At 44.1% G+C, this 14,977-nt stretch overlaps 1 protein-coding gene across 5 annotated transcripts in view; it reads left to right on the top strand.

Moving 5' to 3' along the window:
- Positions 1-14,977, top strand: part of cux1b (cut-like homeobox 1b) — a 214,341-nt gene that overhangs the window by 147,752 nt on the left and 51,612 nt on the right. The gene's annotated exons all lie outside the window — the stretch shown is intronic.

Raw genomic sequence — 14,977 nt, 5'->3', positions numbered from 1 at the left:
ATGATGATTCTGTGTCTACATTAAAACATTCTTCTTCATACTGCATTAATATACCTATAAGGCGCACCTTCAATGAATGGCATATTTGAAAACTTTGTTCATATATAAGGCGCACAGCATTATAAGGCGCATAGAATAGACGCTACAGTAGAGGCTGGGGTTACGTTATGCATCGGTTACGTTATGCATCCATTAGATGGAGCTGCGCTAAAGGGAATGTCAACAAAACAGTCAGATAGGTCAGTCAAACTTTATTAATAGATTACAAACCAGCGTTCTGACAACTCTGTTCACTCCCAAAATGAATAAACAGCTGTTTTATTATTTTCCCCGAGGTAAAGTCAGTGAGGTGGTGTTTTGTTTATCTTTTAACAACAGCAAGGTATAACATGAGGTGCAACATTTATATCACATAGTGGAGGGAAACTTTTCCCTGATTCAATAAACACGTAAGAAACAGTGATACTGTTATGGTAAATCAAACGTTAGTGCCATCACAATATAGTAACACTCGAAGTTATTCCTCATCCACGAATCCCTCGAATCCTTCTTCTTCAGTGTCCGAATTAAACAGTTGGGCGACGGCTCCGTCTCTTCCCGTGTTCTACTGCGTGACTGATCGTCTTAAGTTTAAACTCTGCGTCGTAAGCGTGTCTCTTAATAGGAGCCATTTTGGGGTCTTTACATAAACAAACAAATGGAAATGAAACGGCACGCCTCGCACAGTCATATATCCCAGCATGCACCGCACGCTTCTTCTTCTTCTACGGGGGAAAATGAAATCGGCGGCTGCTTACCGTAGTTGTGATTGATTGATTGATTGATTGATTGAAACTTTTACCTGTTGGAGGCTCAATATTGGTCCATATATAAGGCGCACCGGATTATAAGGCGCACTGTCAGCTTTTGACAAAATTGGAGGTTTTTAGGTGCGCCTTATAGTGCGGAAAATACGGTATGGTCATTTTAAACTTTCATGCAGAGAGGGAAATCACAACTAAGTGAATTTAGCAAAAGTGAATTTATTAAACAGTTATTAAGCAGTGGCACAAACATTCATGTCATTTCCAAAACAGAAAGTGCAAGATTGTCAGAGACATTTTAAAACAAGCTATTAGTGCACTTTTGTGCATGATGTCACTAAGATGACATATCAAAACAACACTAAATTAAAGTGCACTTTTTGTACAGAACACCACTACAATAGTTTAAAACAAATAAAGTGCACTTTTGTGCATGATGTCACACAAGATATATCAATAACTATCAAATAAAAATGAGATGCATAATAGGAAATCAAATAGTGTATGTCCTTCGCTATGTGGTAGACGTTATCTCCTTCTGTTGTGGACTATTTTTTTCATACGGTGTTGATCTGGAAATGGTCGCTCGCACATTTTGTTGGTGTGGCACCGAACGGAGATGTTGACATGCAGAGTTTCAAGCACTCTTCATTTGTCTAACGGGTGACTTTTCAAATGATGCTACAAATGAGCAGTGCTGCTACTTTTTGTAGCAACGCTTTTGCCACATACTTGACATCTTCCTGCTTGAAGCCAAACCACCGCCAGACGATGGACCCCATGCTGTTTTTCTTGGGAATGAATTATACTTCCTTCATTTGTTACCAGATTTGCTCCTTCTCTCTCTCGTAATACCACTCGCACCACTCCGCTAGCATCACAGCTAACGTTACCCATGCCGCTACCTCTCTGCTTGGCGTGACAGTATGTGACGTCTGTAAAAAGGTGCGCTTGTTTTGTCTCTATGAGAAGGAGAGACAAGAAAGAGTGAGAAAAGCCTGTAGTGTAATGCCCGCAGCTAAAAGTAACTGCGTGAGAACGTATACTCCAATATCACCATATAGTCATTTTCTATATCGCACAGAGACAAACCCGCGTAATATGGAATATATTCCATATATCGCCCAGCCCTAGTCTTTGGTATGACTCACGACCTACCGATCTCAGGGCGGACACTCTAACCACCAGGCCACTGAGCAGGTTCTTTGGGAGTCAAACAGCAATTGTGCAGTGTCAAGGACACCTGAAAAGCAGTACCCCATACGCTGGATTTAAATCCAGATCTATACACCAAAACAAGCCCCAAAGCCTTCGTGTTAATGTCCCTTTTTTTGGCGTCTTAACGGACATTGCATCACACTTCACTTACGTATCCTGAAGCAAGCTTAGGTCATCTATAAAACGAGGGTCCATCCAAACCATCCCACTTCTGACATCAGTTGTTTTGAGACTCAATAGTTGTAACCTCACCTACCATTTTGTCTGGTTCTATCCCACAAGGATCCCGTCAAACCTCACGGCCAACATTTGACACCATTAAAAAAAAATAGTGTCAGACATTAGATCGTAAACCTAGAAAACATTTATGGAACTATGGGGAGTCGTAGTACTCTTAACTTGATTCTGAACAGTAGGGTTGACAAGCCCATAACCAAGAGATAAATAGAGTATAAAACTAGACAGAATAGAAATCCCCATCCCTACATGGACGAGACATCAATTGATGAGCCCTCCCACCTTGTTCTCCATCACCTGACGTCCTGCTTTTCTGCTCCATGTGTCCTGATTTCATTCGTAAAAACATCTTGTGATTCATGGAGGTCATGACTGATGAGGGACCCGTGAGATCAGGCCTCTTCAATACTTGAGTAGCGACAATCCATCAGTATTGATCTTTTGTAGCACAGGCAAAGATGAGTACAGAAGCTTTTCCTTGTCAGCACTCCACTCCGTGAAGTGCCACTTTGTGACATTCACACTCGCTCGTTCCCTTGAGCGAGAACCTGGTGCTCACCATCCAATAGCGCTTAAGTCATGTTCAGAAATGCCAAAATGATTCAGTAAAAACAGGAAACCCTAATCAATCGTGTTTGTCTAAGACGCGCCATAAAATGGTCTAATTCGTTTGAGTCCACTCAATCCACAAAAGCACAGAAGATTATCAGCTTTTAAGGTCCCCCCCCCACTCTACTAAATGTGTCTTGGCCCAAACTCACCTTGTCTATCCATTAACAGAGTTGTTAAATTGACTGGCTGTTACAAACACATCGATTTCATTTCACTCAATTACTTTTTTTCCCCTTCTATCTCTCTAATGCTATCTTTTTGTGAGAGTTAGAAGAAAGGCCACAGGAAGATATTGCATACAGTGCGATGGCATCAATCAATACCTTTTTTTATAGACTAACTGCAGTTTCCCCCTTTGCTTCTTCTCCCCCTCCCTCCATATAGCACTCTTTTCTCTCGTTTCTTTGCACTTTCACCCTTTTCAGTTCTCCACTTTCCCCTTTTATGTCGCATTTTGAAAAGGCATGTATAGTAGGCCCGAGTTGCTTGCATAGGCTAATAAACACATGCCTGCCCACATCCCTACACACGCTCATGTACACACACACACACACACACACGCACGCTCGATCACTCACGAGCCCGAGGCAGTCAGGGTCCTTGACTATGTGGCGTGCTGTGATCTGAAATTTTAATGCAACGCTTTAAAGCACACACAAACCCTCTCTAACCCTGCACCCTCCCAGTCCTTGGAGTCCTTCCCCCCCGTTTACTGCTTGGCTGAGCAAATCGCCAGTGTTTGGCTGAACACAACTTTTAACCCTTTGACTGCTTCACATTTTGGCACCGCAAAAAACAGAACGCATACGTGCGCGCTTTTTCACACAGGCGCCGGCGTCCGCGCGCACATACACTGAACTTTTTGCTAAGGAGGCCATTGCGTGACAAATCTCCCATCCTCTTGCTGCATTTGGGTAATCTGCCTTTTAAAACACACACACACACACACACACACACACTTGAAAGAGAATTTGGTGGATGTTGCAATGCTCGGGAGTGTGTGAGCTCCAGCGGGAAGCAGGTCTGCAGATGTATAGTAGCCCCCCTCTCCGTGTTAGCTCTGTGAGGGTCCGCCTGCCCGCGTTTTACCCGTTTAGTCACTATTAAAGATGAATGATATATTGATCTTCAGCCCTGCAGGATGCTGTGTGTTTGTGCATGCGCGTGTGTGTGTAAATGTGTACCCTTATCTGTGTATAAAGACTCAGGGATACATTTAGGGCAGGAGTGCCCACACTTTTTCAGCAGGCGAGCTACTTTTTAAATGACCAAGTCGAGGTGATCTACCTCAGTGGTTTTTCAACCTTTTTTGAGCCAAGGCACATTTTTTGCATTGAAAAAATGCGGAGGCACACCACCAGCAGAAATCATTAAAAAACCAAACTCAGTTGACAGTAAAAAGTCGTCCTCGCAATTGTTGGATATAACTTTAAAGGCCTACAGAAACCCACTACTACCGACCACACAGTCTGATAGTTTATATATCAATGATGAAATCTTAACATTGCAACACATGCCAATACAGCCGGGTTAACTTATAAAGTGCAATTTTAAATTTCCCGGCAAACTTTTGGCTGAAAACGTTTCGATATGATGACGTTTGCGCGTGACGTCAATCATTAAAGCGGAAATATTCGGAACCCATTGAATCCAGTACAAAAAGCTCTGTTTTCATCTCAAAATTCCACAGTATTCGGACATCTGTGTTGGTGAATCTTTTGCAATTTGTTTAATGAACAATGGAGACTGCAAAGAAGAAAGTTGCAGGTGGGATCGGTGTATTAGCGGCGGACTACAGCAACACAACCAGGAGGACTTTGAGATGGATAGCAGACGCTCTAGCCGCCAACCTCACCTAGACTTCCTCCGTCTCCGGGCCGCCGACCGCATCGGTGATCGGGTGAAGTCCTTCGTCGTACCGTCGATCGCTGGAACGCAGGTGAGCACGGGTCGTGATGAGCAGATGAGAGCTGGCGTAGGTGGAGAGCTAATGTTTTTAGCATAGCTCTGTCGAGGTTCCGTAGCTAAGTTAGCTTCAATGGCGTCGTTAGCAACAGCATTGCTAAGCTTCGTCAAGCTGGAAAGCATTAACCGTGTAGTTACATGTCCAGAGTTTGGTAGTATTGTTGATCTTCTGTCTATCCTTCCAGTCAGGGGCTTATTTGTTTTGTTTCTATCTGCATTTAAGCACGATGCTATCAAGTTAGCTCAGTAGCTAAAGTGCTTCACCGATGTATTGTCGTGGAGATAAAAGTCACTGTGAATGTCCATTTCACGTTCTCGACTCTCATTTTCAAGAGGATATAGTATCCGAGGTGGTTTAAAATACAAATCCGTGATCCACAATAGAAAAAGGAGAAAGTGTGTAATCCAATGAACCCTTGTACCTAAGTTACGGTCAGAGCGAAAAAAGATACGTCCTGCACTGCACTGTAATCCTTCACTCTAACGTTCCTCATCCACAAATCTTTCATCCTGGCTCAAATTAATGGGGTAATCGTCGCTTTCTCGGTCCGAATCTCTCTCGCTGCTGGTGTAAACAATGGGGAAATGTGAGCAGCCCTTCCTCCTCTGACGTCACGCTACTTCCGATATAGGCAAGGCTTTTTTTATCAGCGACCAAAAGTTGCGAACTTTATCGTCGTTGTTCTCTACTAAATCCTTTCAGCAAAAATATGGCAATATCGCGAAGTGATCAACTATGACACATAGAATGGATCTGCTATCCCCGTTTAAATAAGAAAATTTCATTTCAGTAGGCCTTTAAAGCATAACCAAGCATGCATCAATATAGTTCTTGTCTCAAAGTAGGTGTACTGTCACCACCTGTCACCTCACACCCTGACATATTTGGACTTTTTTGCTGTTTTCCTGTGTGTAGTGTTTTAGTTCTTGTCTTGCGCTCCTATTTTGGTGGCTTTTTCTCTTTTTTTGTAGCAGTTTCATGATTTCCTTTGAGCGATATTTCCTGCATCTACTTTGTTTTAGCAATCATGAAGATTTTAGTTGTTTTTATCCTTCTTTGTGGGGACATTGTCATGTCATGTTCGGATGTACATTGTGGACGCCATCTTTTCTCCACAGTAAGTCTTTGCTGTCATCCAGCATTCTGTTTTTGTTTACTTTGTAACCAGTTCAGTTTTAGTTTCATTCTGCATAGCCTTCCCTAAGCTTCAATTACTTTTCTTAGGGGCACTCACCTTTTGTTTATTTTTGGTTTAAGCATTAGACACCTTTTTACCTGCACGCTGCCTCCCGCTGTTTCCGACATCTACAAAGCAGTTAGCTACCTGCTGCCACCTACTGATATGGAAGAGTATTACATGGTTACTCTGCCGAGCTCTAGACAGCACCGACACTCAACAAAAACACATCATTTGCAGGCTATAATTACTGGTTTGCAAAAAATATTTTTAACCCAAATAGGTGAAATTAGATAATCTCCCATGGTACACCAGACTGTATCTCACGGCACACTAGTGTGCCACGACACAGTGGTTGAAAAACACTGATCTACCTCATATAAACATATACATATATATATATATATATATATATATATATATATATATATATATATATATATATATATATATACCATTTTTATTTATTTATTTATTTATTTATTTTGCCGTTTTTGTTAACAAGTTAAAGGCCTACTGAAATTACATTTTCTTATTTAAACGGGGATAGCAGGTCCATTCTATGAGTCATACTTGATCATTTCGCGATATTGCCATATTTTTGCTGAAAGGATTTAGTAGAGAACATCAACGATAAAGTTCGCAACTTTTGGTCGCTGATAAAAAAGCCTTGCCTGTACCGGAAGAAGCGTGACGTCACAGGTTGTGGAGCGCCTCACATCTGCACATTGTTTACAATCATTCCCACCAGCAGCGAGAGCGCTTCGGACCGAGAAAGCGACGATTACCCCATTAATTTGAGCGAGGATGAAAGATTCGTGGATGAGGAAAGTGAGAGTGAAGGATTAGAGGGCAGTGGAAGCGATTGGCTACGATGGTGGGGGAGGATGCCGGACAGACCTGGCAAGCCCAAACGCATTGTGAGGGTCTGCTGGGAACGTCTGGCAGAGTCTCCTGTCAGAGAGAGTTTCAATTCCCACCTCCGGAAGAACTTTGAACATGTCACGAGGGAGGTGCTGGACATTGAGTCCGAGTGGACCATGTTCCGCACCTCTATTGTCGAGGCGGCTGATTGGAGCTGTGGCCGCAAGGTAGTTGGTGCCTGTCGTGGCGGTAATCCTAGAACCCTTTGGTGGACACCGGCGGTGAGGGATGCCGTCAAGCTGAAGAAGGAGTCCTATCGGGTTCTTTTGGCTCATGGGACTCCGGAGGCAGCAGACAGGTACCGACTGGCCAAGCGGTGTGCGGCTACAGCGGTCGCGGAGGCAAAAACTCGGACATGGGAGGAGTTCGGCGAGGCCATGGAAAACGACTTCCGGACGGCTTCGAAGCGATTCTGGACCACCATCCGCCGCCTCAGGAAGTGGAAGCAGTGCACTATCAACACCGTGTATGGTGCGGATGGTGTTCTGCTGACCTCGACTGCGGATGTTGTGGATCGGTGGAGGGAATACTTCGAAGACCTCCTCAATCTCACCGACACGTCTTCCTATGAGGAAGCAGTGCCTTGGGAATCTGTGGTGGGCTCTCCTATTTCTGGGGCTGAGGTTGCTGAGGTAGTTAAAAAGCTCCTCGGTGGCAAGGCCCCGGGGGTGGATGAGATCCGCCCTTAAGGCTCTGGATGCTGTGGGGCTGTCTTGGTTGACAAGACTCTGCAGCATCGCGTGGACATCGGGGGCGGTACCTCTGGATTGGCAGACCGGGGTGGTGGTTCCTCTCTTTAAGAAGGGGAACCGGAGGGTGTGTTCCAACTATCGTGGGATCACACTCCTCAGCCTTCCCGGTAAGGTCTATTCGGGTGTACTGGAGAGGAGGCTACGCCGGATAGTCGAACCTCGGATTCAGGAGGAACAGTGTGGTTTTCGTCCTGGTCGTGGAACTGTGGACCAGCTCTATACTCTCGGCAGGGTCCTTGAGGGTGCATGGGAGTTTGCCCAACCAGTCTACATGTGCTTTGTGGACTTGGAGAAGGCATTCGACCGTGTCCCTCGGGAGGTCCTGTGGGGAGTGCTCAGAGAGTATGGGGTATCGGACTGTCTGATTGTGGCTGTCCGCTCCCTGTACGATCAGTGCCAGAGCTTGGTCCGCATCGCCGGCAGTAAGTCGGACACGTTTCCAGTGAGGGTTGGACTCCGCCAAGGCTGCCCTTTGTCACCGATTCTGTTCATAACTTTTATGGACAGAATTTCTAGGCGCAGTCAGGGCGTTGAGGGGATCTGGTTTGGTGGCTGCAGGATTAGGTCTCTGCTTTTTGCAGATGATGTGGTCCTGATGGCTTCATCTGGCCAGGATCTTCAGCTCTCACTGGATCGGTTCGCAGCCGAGTGTGAAGCGACTGGGATGAGAATCAGCACCTCCAAGTGCGAGTCCATGGTTCTCGCCCGGAAAAGGGTGGAGTGCCATCTCCGGGTTGGGGAGGAGACCCTGCCCCAAGTGGAGGAGTTCAAGTACCTAGGAGTCTTGTTCACGAGTGGGGGAAAAGTGGACCGTGAGATCGACAGGCGGATCGGTGCGGCGTCTTCAGTAATGCGGACGCTGTATCGGTCCGTTGTGGTGAAGAAGGAGCTGAGCCGGAAGGCAAAGCTCTCAATTTACCGGTCGATCTACGTTCCCATCCTCACCTATGGTCATGAGCTTTGGGTCATGACCGAAAGGACAAGATCACGGGTACAGGCGGCCGAAATGAGTTTCCTCCGCCGGGTGGCGGGGCTCTCCCTTAGAGACAGGGTGAGAAGCTCTGCCATCCGGGGGGAGCTCAAAGTAAAGCCACTGCTCCTCCACATCGAGAGGAGCCAGATGAGGTGGTTAGGGCATCTGGTCAGGATGCCACCCGAACGCCTCCCTCGGGAGGTGTTTAGGGCACGTCCAACCGGTAGGAGACCACGGGGAAGACCCAGGACACGTTGGGAAGACTATGTCTCCCAGCTGGCCTGGGAACGCCTCGGGATCCCCCGGGAGGAGCTGGACGAAGTGGCTGGGGAGAGGGAAGTCTGGGTTTCCCTGCTTAGGCTGCTGCCCCCGCGACCCGACCTCGGATAAGCGGAGGAAGATGGATGGATGGATGGATGGATGGATGGATGGAAGCGATTCAGATAGGGAAGATGCTGTGAGAGGCGGGTGGGACCTGATATTCAACTGGGAATGACTAAAACAGTAAATAAACACAAGACATATATATACTCTATTAGCCACAACACAACCAGGCTTATATTTAATATGCCACAAATTAATCCGCATAACAAACACCTTCCCCCTCCCGTCCATATAACCCACCAATACAACTCAAACACCCGCACAACACACTCAATCCCACAGCCCAGAGTACCGTTCACCTCCGTAAAGTTCATACAGCACATATATTTCCCCAAAGTTACGTACGTGACATGCACATAGCGGCACGCACATACGGGCAAGCGATCAAATGTTTGGAAGCCGCAGCTGGTACTCACGGTAGCGCGTCTGCTATCCAACTCAAAGTCCTCCTGGTAAGAGTCCAGCCGGCCGCTAATACACTGCTTCCCACCTACAGCTTTCTTCTTTGCTGTCTCCATTGTTCATTGAACAAATTGCAAAAGATTCACCAACACAGATGTCCAGAATACTGTGAAATTTTGCGATGAAAACAGACGACTTAATAGCTGGCCACAATGCTGTCCCAATATGTCCGCACAATCCTTGACGTCACGCGCAAACGTCATCATACCGAGACGTTTTCAGCAGAATATTTCGCGGGAAGTTTAAAATTGCACTTTACTAATCTAACTGGCCGTATTGGCATGTGTTGCAATGTTCAGATTTCATCATTGATATATAAACTATCAGACTGCGTGGTCGGTAGTAGTGGGTTTCAGTAGGCCTTTAAATGTGTTTAATGATAATACAAGCATGTTTAACATTCCTTTCTTTCATGAAGACAAGAATATAAGTTGGTATGATTGTGATGACTTGCATTGATTGGAATCAGACAGTAGTGATGATACCTCCACATTTTCAAATGGAGGAGAAAAAAGTGCTCCTTTCTGTCCAATACCACATTGAAGTGGTTGCTTTTTGCCATCTTATTTGTCCAGCTTCCATGCTCCTTTTTATACACTTTACAAGAAATACATTGGCGGCAAACTCCGTGGCCTGTTAGCTTGTTTTTATTTTTTTATTTTTTTTTATTAAATCAACATAATAAACACAAGATACACTTACAGTTTGTGCACCAACCCAAAAACCCTCCCTCCCCCACACTCATTCACACAAAAGGGTTGTTTCCTTCTGTTATTCATATTCTGCTTCCTACAGTATATATCAATGCAGTCTGCAAGGAATACACTTATTCATATTAACTATATATAAGGGTTACAATTATTAATATTAACAATGTAACAATATATAAGGGATACAGTTATTAATATTAACAATATATAAGGGATGCAGTTATTAATATTAACAATATAACAATATATAAGGGATACAGTCCGTGATTGTGTGCGCTGCTGGTCCACTAATAGCACTAACCTTTAACAGTTCATTTTACTAATTTTCATTAATTACTAGTTTATATGTAACTGTTTTTATTTTATTTTAATTTCATTTTTGTTCAAGAAAATTGTATTTATTTAAAAAAAACAAAAAACGACATTATCTTCACCAGACCAGGTTGTCAATGATGTTAGATTATTTAAAGTGTTCTTAAAACCAGGTCCATTCCAGATTATCTCCAGGTCGGGTTTAGCAACACACACCCTCATTTATGTACACTCAAAATAGGGAACACAACAACAGATTGCATATAATTGATTGCTAGCTTGTTTGCGCTAACTTTCGGAGACTCTTATTTTGTTAGCGCAGGCAGGATGGAGCAGCACTTTTATTGTGAAGATAGGAACTGTGCGGTCGGTCTTTAGGCTTTTGACGGGAGGTACGGTTAAAATAAAAAGTGTTTCTTGCCTTCCTTTTGGTCGTTTTTTCTTAATAATGATCTGTTCACCCCTGATTTAGGGAATAAACATGTAATTGCTGATTAGGAAGCAGTGCATGCTTACATACATGCATATGTGTTCCCTGTTTGCATATCAAGCAGTGACACACACCCACAGTGACACTTACAACTGGCTTCTTCTTAAGCCTCCTTGAAATCCCCGAGGTAACATGTTGGGATATGCAAAGAAAAGGCAATGGCGGGATGAAAGCTCGAGGGCAAAATAGAAAAGCAAGTTGGGTTCTGGAGGCTACTGCAAGGAAGAAGGGATCAGAGTGTGATGGAGGAGGGAAATGAAAGTCTAAATCGGGGAATATCCTGCTGGCGCAGAGGACAGGCTTCGGGGTGGTGCGGCGAGGGTGAAGAATACATAAAAGTAGAGGAGTTGAGGAGAAAGGAAGGCATCAGACATAGTGTGGAAAAGAGCGAGAGAGAACATGATAAGAGCTGAAACGGCCTGTCTGAAATGGAGGAAGTACAGTAGTAGCTTAAAGGCTCTGGGCGTGTTTAAGAAGTCCTCCAGTGCTCACTGGTGTCACCGGGTGCATCCAATGGCTTTTATGCTACTAAAAGCATGTGCACGCTTGCATGTTGTTGGTGTGCATCTGCTCTATAGCTCCCCCCGTGGTAGCTCTGTTTTAATAGTCCAAAAAAAATGATATTACAAAATATGACCCCTTCAAAACATTACGTTTTTGTGTCCACTGCAAGGGTGGGGAATCACTAGGCTTCCCAGCACCCGCCCGACTGTGTGAGGAAACGCTGAAAATCCCTTCCCTGTGATCTCCTTTGGCCCTCAGCCTCGAGCTTTGCCTTTATAATTCCCAAATATAGCCAAATCCAAAGGTTATTTAAGAAGACTTTGTGCATCTGTACTTTGATTAAATGATCACATTTGCGGGAGCGCTCAGTGTATTTGGGTTGCATTACGATATCCATAAAAGTTCTCCATTACAAGCTTTTCTAGGTTTGTTTGGCTCGCTGACCTCACATTTGTGCGTGTGAGAGCATGCACGCCGCTCTCCCGCACTATAGCTTAAGACAGGATAAAAGCTGGTGAGGTAGTGTCCTATTATGTTGCCTAAATGCATACTAGATCCTTTTAACTCTTATGGAAATAATAAAAGTGAAGAGTGAAAAGCTCTCCCACCCTTATCTGACTTTTTTAGTGCATTGCCTTTGGCACATTGTTGACCTAATATCAACCATGTCTGTTTTGTTAAACACATTCAAATCAGTAGTATAAAAGCCTATGGGACATAACACTGTTTCTCATAGTGTGACACACAAATACACAAGCTGCTGTCACGATCGGCTTAGCCTGAGTAAGACCCCTACCCAGAGCAAAAAAAATAAACAAGAATAATAACAAAAAGCACACTCAAAAAGGAGTGAGGGGAAATAACTAAGGTTGCACACAAAAGGGGTTGGAGAGGAAACAGTTAACACTACACGGCAACGCCAGGGCGAACCACAGAAAACGAGAAGTGTGAGTGGAGCCAAAGTAGAAGAGATGAACACGACTGGAAGGGTGAACCATCAAGAGCCTACTGGGGCCGAGTGAATGGACTGGAGAGCTTAAAGTAGTCAGGGGGGAAATGAGTATCAGGTGTACGCGCAGGTGTTTCTGCCCCGTGTCCCAGAAACCAGGCACTGCAACAAAAAAAACAGGCGGCTGCCAGATCATGACAGCTACGTGGGTTCCTAATCAAAAGACTGCAGCCTATCATGAAACATCAGTTCTCATAAGTTATCTCTACTACGGTCTGCACCGGAGCAGAACAACAGGACAGATGTAACAACAACATCATTACCTGTCACTCTTCTAACTCCTTGTGCAAATCTGAATGCTTATTATTAAAATGTTAATCTATGTTTGAAGCAAAGGTGGTAATACTAATCGCCACTCCGGCTTCCTCCCACCTCCAAAAACATGCACCTGGGCACAGGTTGTTTAGCAAGACTAAATGGTCCCTAGTGTGTGAATGTGAGTGTGAATGTTGTCTGTCTATCTGTGTTGGCCCTGTGATGAGGTGGTGACTTGTCCAGGGTGTACTCCGCCTACTAGGCTCCAGCACCACTGCAACCTCGAACGGGAAAAGCGGTAGGAAATGGATGGATGGATGGATATTCCATTTTGCATCCAGTATTTTTTATCTAATATACAGATGCACAAGGTAAAAAAAAAAAAACAGTTCATGTTACTGCAAAATGTGTATGTTCAAATGTGCACAAACACATTGATATTACATTAAAATTGCAGCTGTCTGGCGCTGCATCTTGATATTTTTGTCCATGAATGTGTGGCAGCGTTTGTTTAAAGGGTGAGAGTGATCAGGGTATACAAAACCTTGAATTAAAATTTTAATAAAAAATGTCCCCCTTTTTATGACTTGAGTATTTGAGGGTATATAAGTGATAAGTGAGCACACCCCTTACATTTCAGCAAATGTTATATTTTCTCCAGGGATGATACTTTAGAAAGTGAACTTGGATATACTCGGTTTGTAGAGTGGCCGTGCCAGCAACTTGAGGGTTGCCGGTTCGATCCCCGCTTCCGCCAGTCTAGTCACTGCCGTTGTGTCCTTTACTCACCTGCTCCCAGTGCCACCCACACTGGCTTGAATGTAACTTAGATATTGGGTTTCATTAAGAAAGTGCTTTGAGTCACCATAGAGAAAAAACGCTATATAAATATAATTCAATTCAATTCAATACTTTAAAGGGGAGGTCTTCAATGGGGCGGTCCGCTGGGTTTCTTCTGTGGGTTTGTGAAATTGTTGGTTGACTAGACTTAAGAAAATAAAAAATATAGTCCACCGCAATTTTTTTCACATATTTAAACATCTTTAAACAAACATTCACACTGAGGCTGCTTTCAAAACTACAGTGCAATGAGGAGATTACACTGTCACTTTGTAAATCACTTCACTGACTTATGTATCAGAATCAGAATAGTTGTTATTGCCATTGTTTGAGAATGGGTTCACAAACTAGGAATTTTTCTTGGTGCAATCGTGCAACATACACCACATATAACACATAGGCTGCAGTCTTTTGATTAGAAACCCACTAGCTGTCATGATCTGGCAGCCGCCTGTTTCTTTTTGTTGCAGTGCCTGGTTTCAGGGTCACGGGGCAGAAACACCTGCGCGTACACCTGATACTAATTTCCCCCTGACTACTTTAAGCTCTCCAGTCCATTCACTCGGCCCCAGTAGATTCCTGATGGTTCACCCTTCCAGTCGTGTTCATCTCTTCTACTTTGGCTCCACTCACACTTCTCGTTTTCTGTGGTTCTTGTAGTGTTAACTGTTTCCTCTCAACACCTTTTGTGTGCAACCTTAGTTATTTTCCCTCACTCCTTTTTGAATGCGCTTTTTGTTATTATTCTTGTTTATTTATTTTTTTGCTCTGGGTAGGGGTCCTACTCCTACTACTAAGCCGATCGTGACAGCAGCTTGTGTATTTGTGTGTCATACTATGAGAAACAGTGTTATGTCCCACAGGCTTTTATACTACTGATTTGAATATGTTTAACAAAACAGACATGGACTTTATTATGTCTCCCATGAAAATGAACATCATAAAAAGCTCATAGAGGGTAACACGGCCGCCAATATTCGCTGCAAATGTGTTACCTGTTTGGCGATCCATCGTGATCAACAGCCTAAAAAGACAACAATAGGGGTAAAAGAAGGTAGAAATGACTGCAACTCAACCAGCGTTGGTTTCTTGTCAGATTTTTTTATTTTGTAGGAATACAGAATGTGTATTCTTGGTATGTAAAACACTCTCATTCAGAGGAGAAGAGCTACACCATGTTTATCAGAGTGATGCATAGAGTGTGTATGGACAACCTGTTGCGCCACGTTACGTACCAGTTTGAAGCCGCAGCCAAGTGAGACCGTACTCGCTTATTATACACGTCTTTTAATTGGAGAGGGTTTGCCATGTAAACATGCCCTGTTGTGCGGCATGGGGATGCGCCGCTC

This window comes from Entelurus aequoreus, linkage group LG10 (genome assembly GCF_033978785.1).
Source record: "Entelurus aequoreus isolate RoL-2023_Sb linkage group LG10, RoL_Eaeq_v1.1, whole genome shotgun sequence".
NCBI classification, from domain to species: domain Eukaryota; kingdom Metazoa; phylum Chordata; class Actinopteri; order Syngnathiformes; family Syngnathidae; genus Entelurus; species Entelurus aequoreus.
The sequence above is the reverse complement of the archived record's forward strand: the minus strand, read 5'-3'. Positions and strand labels throughout refer to the sequence as shown.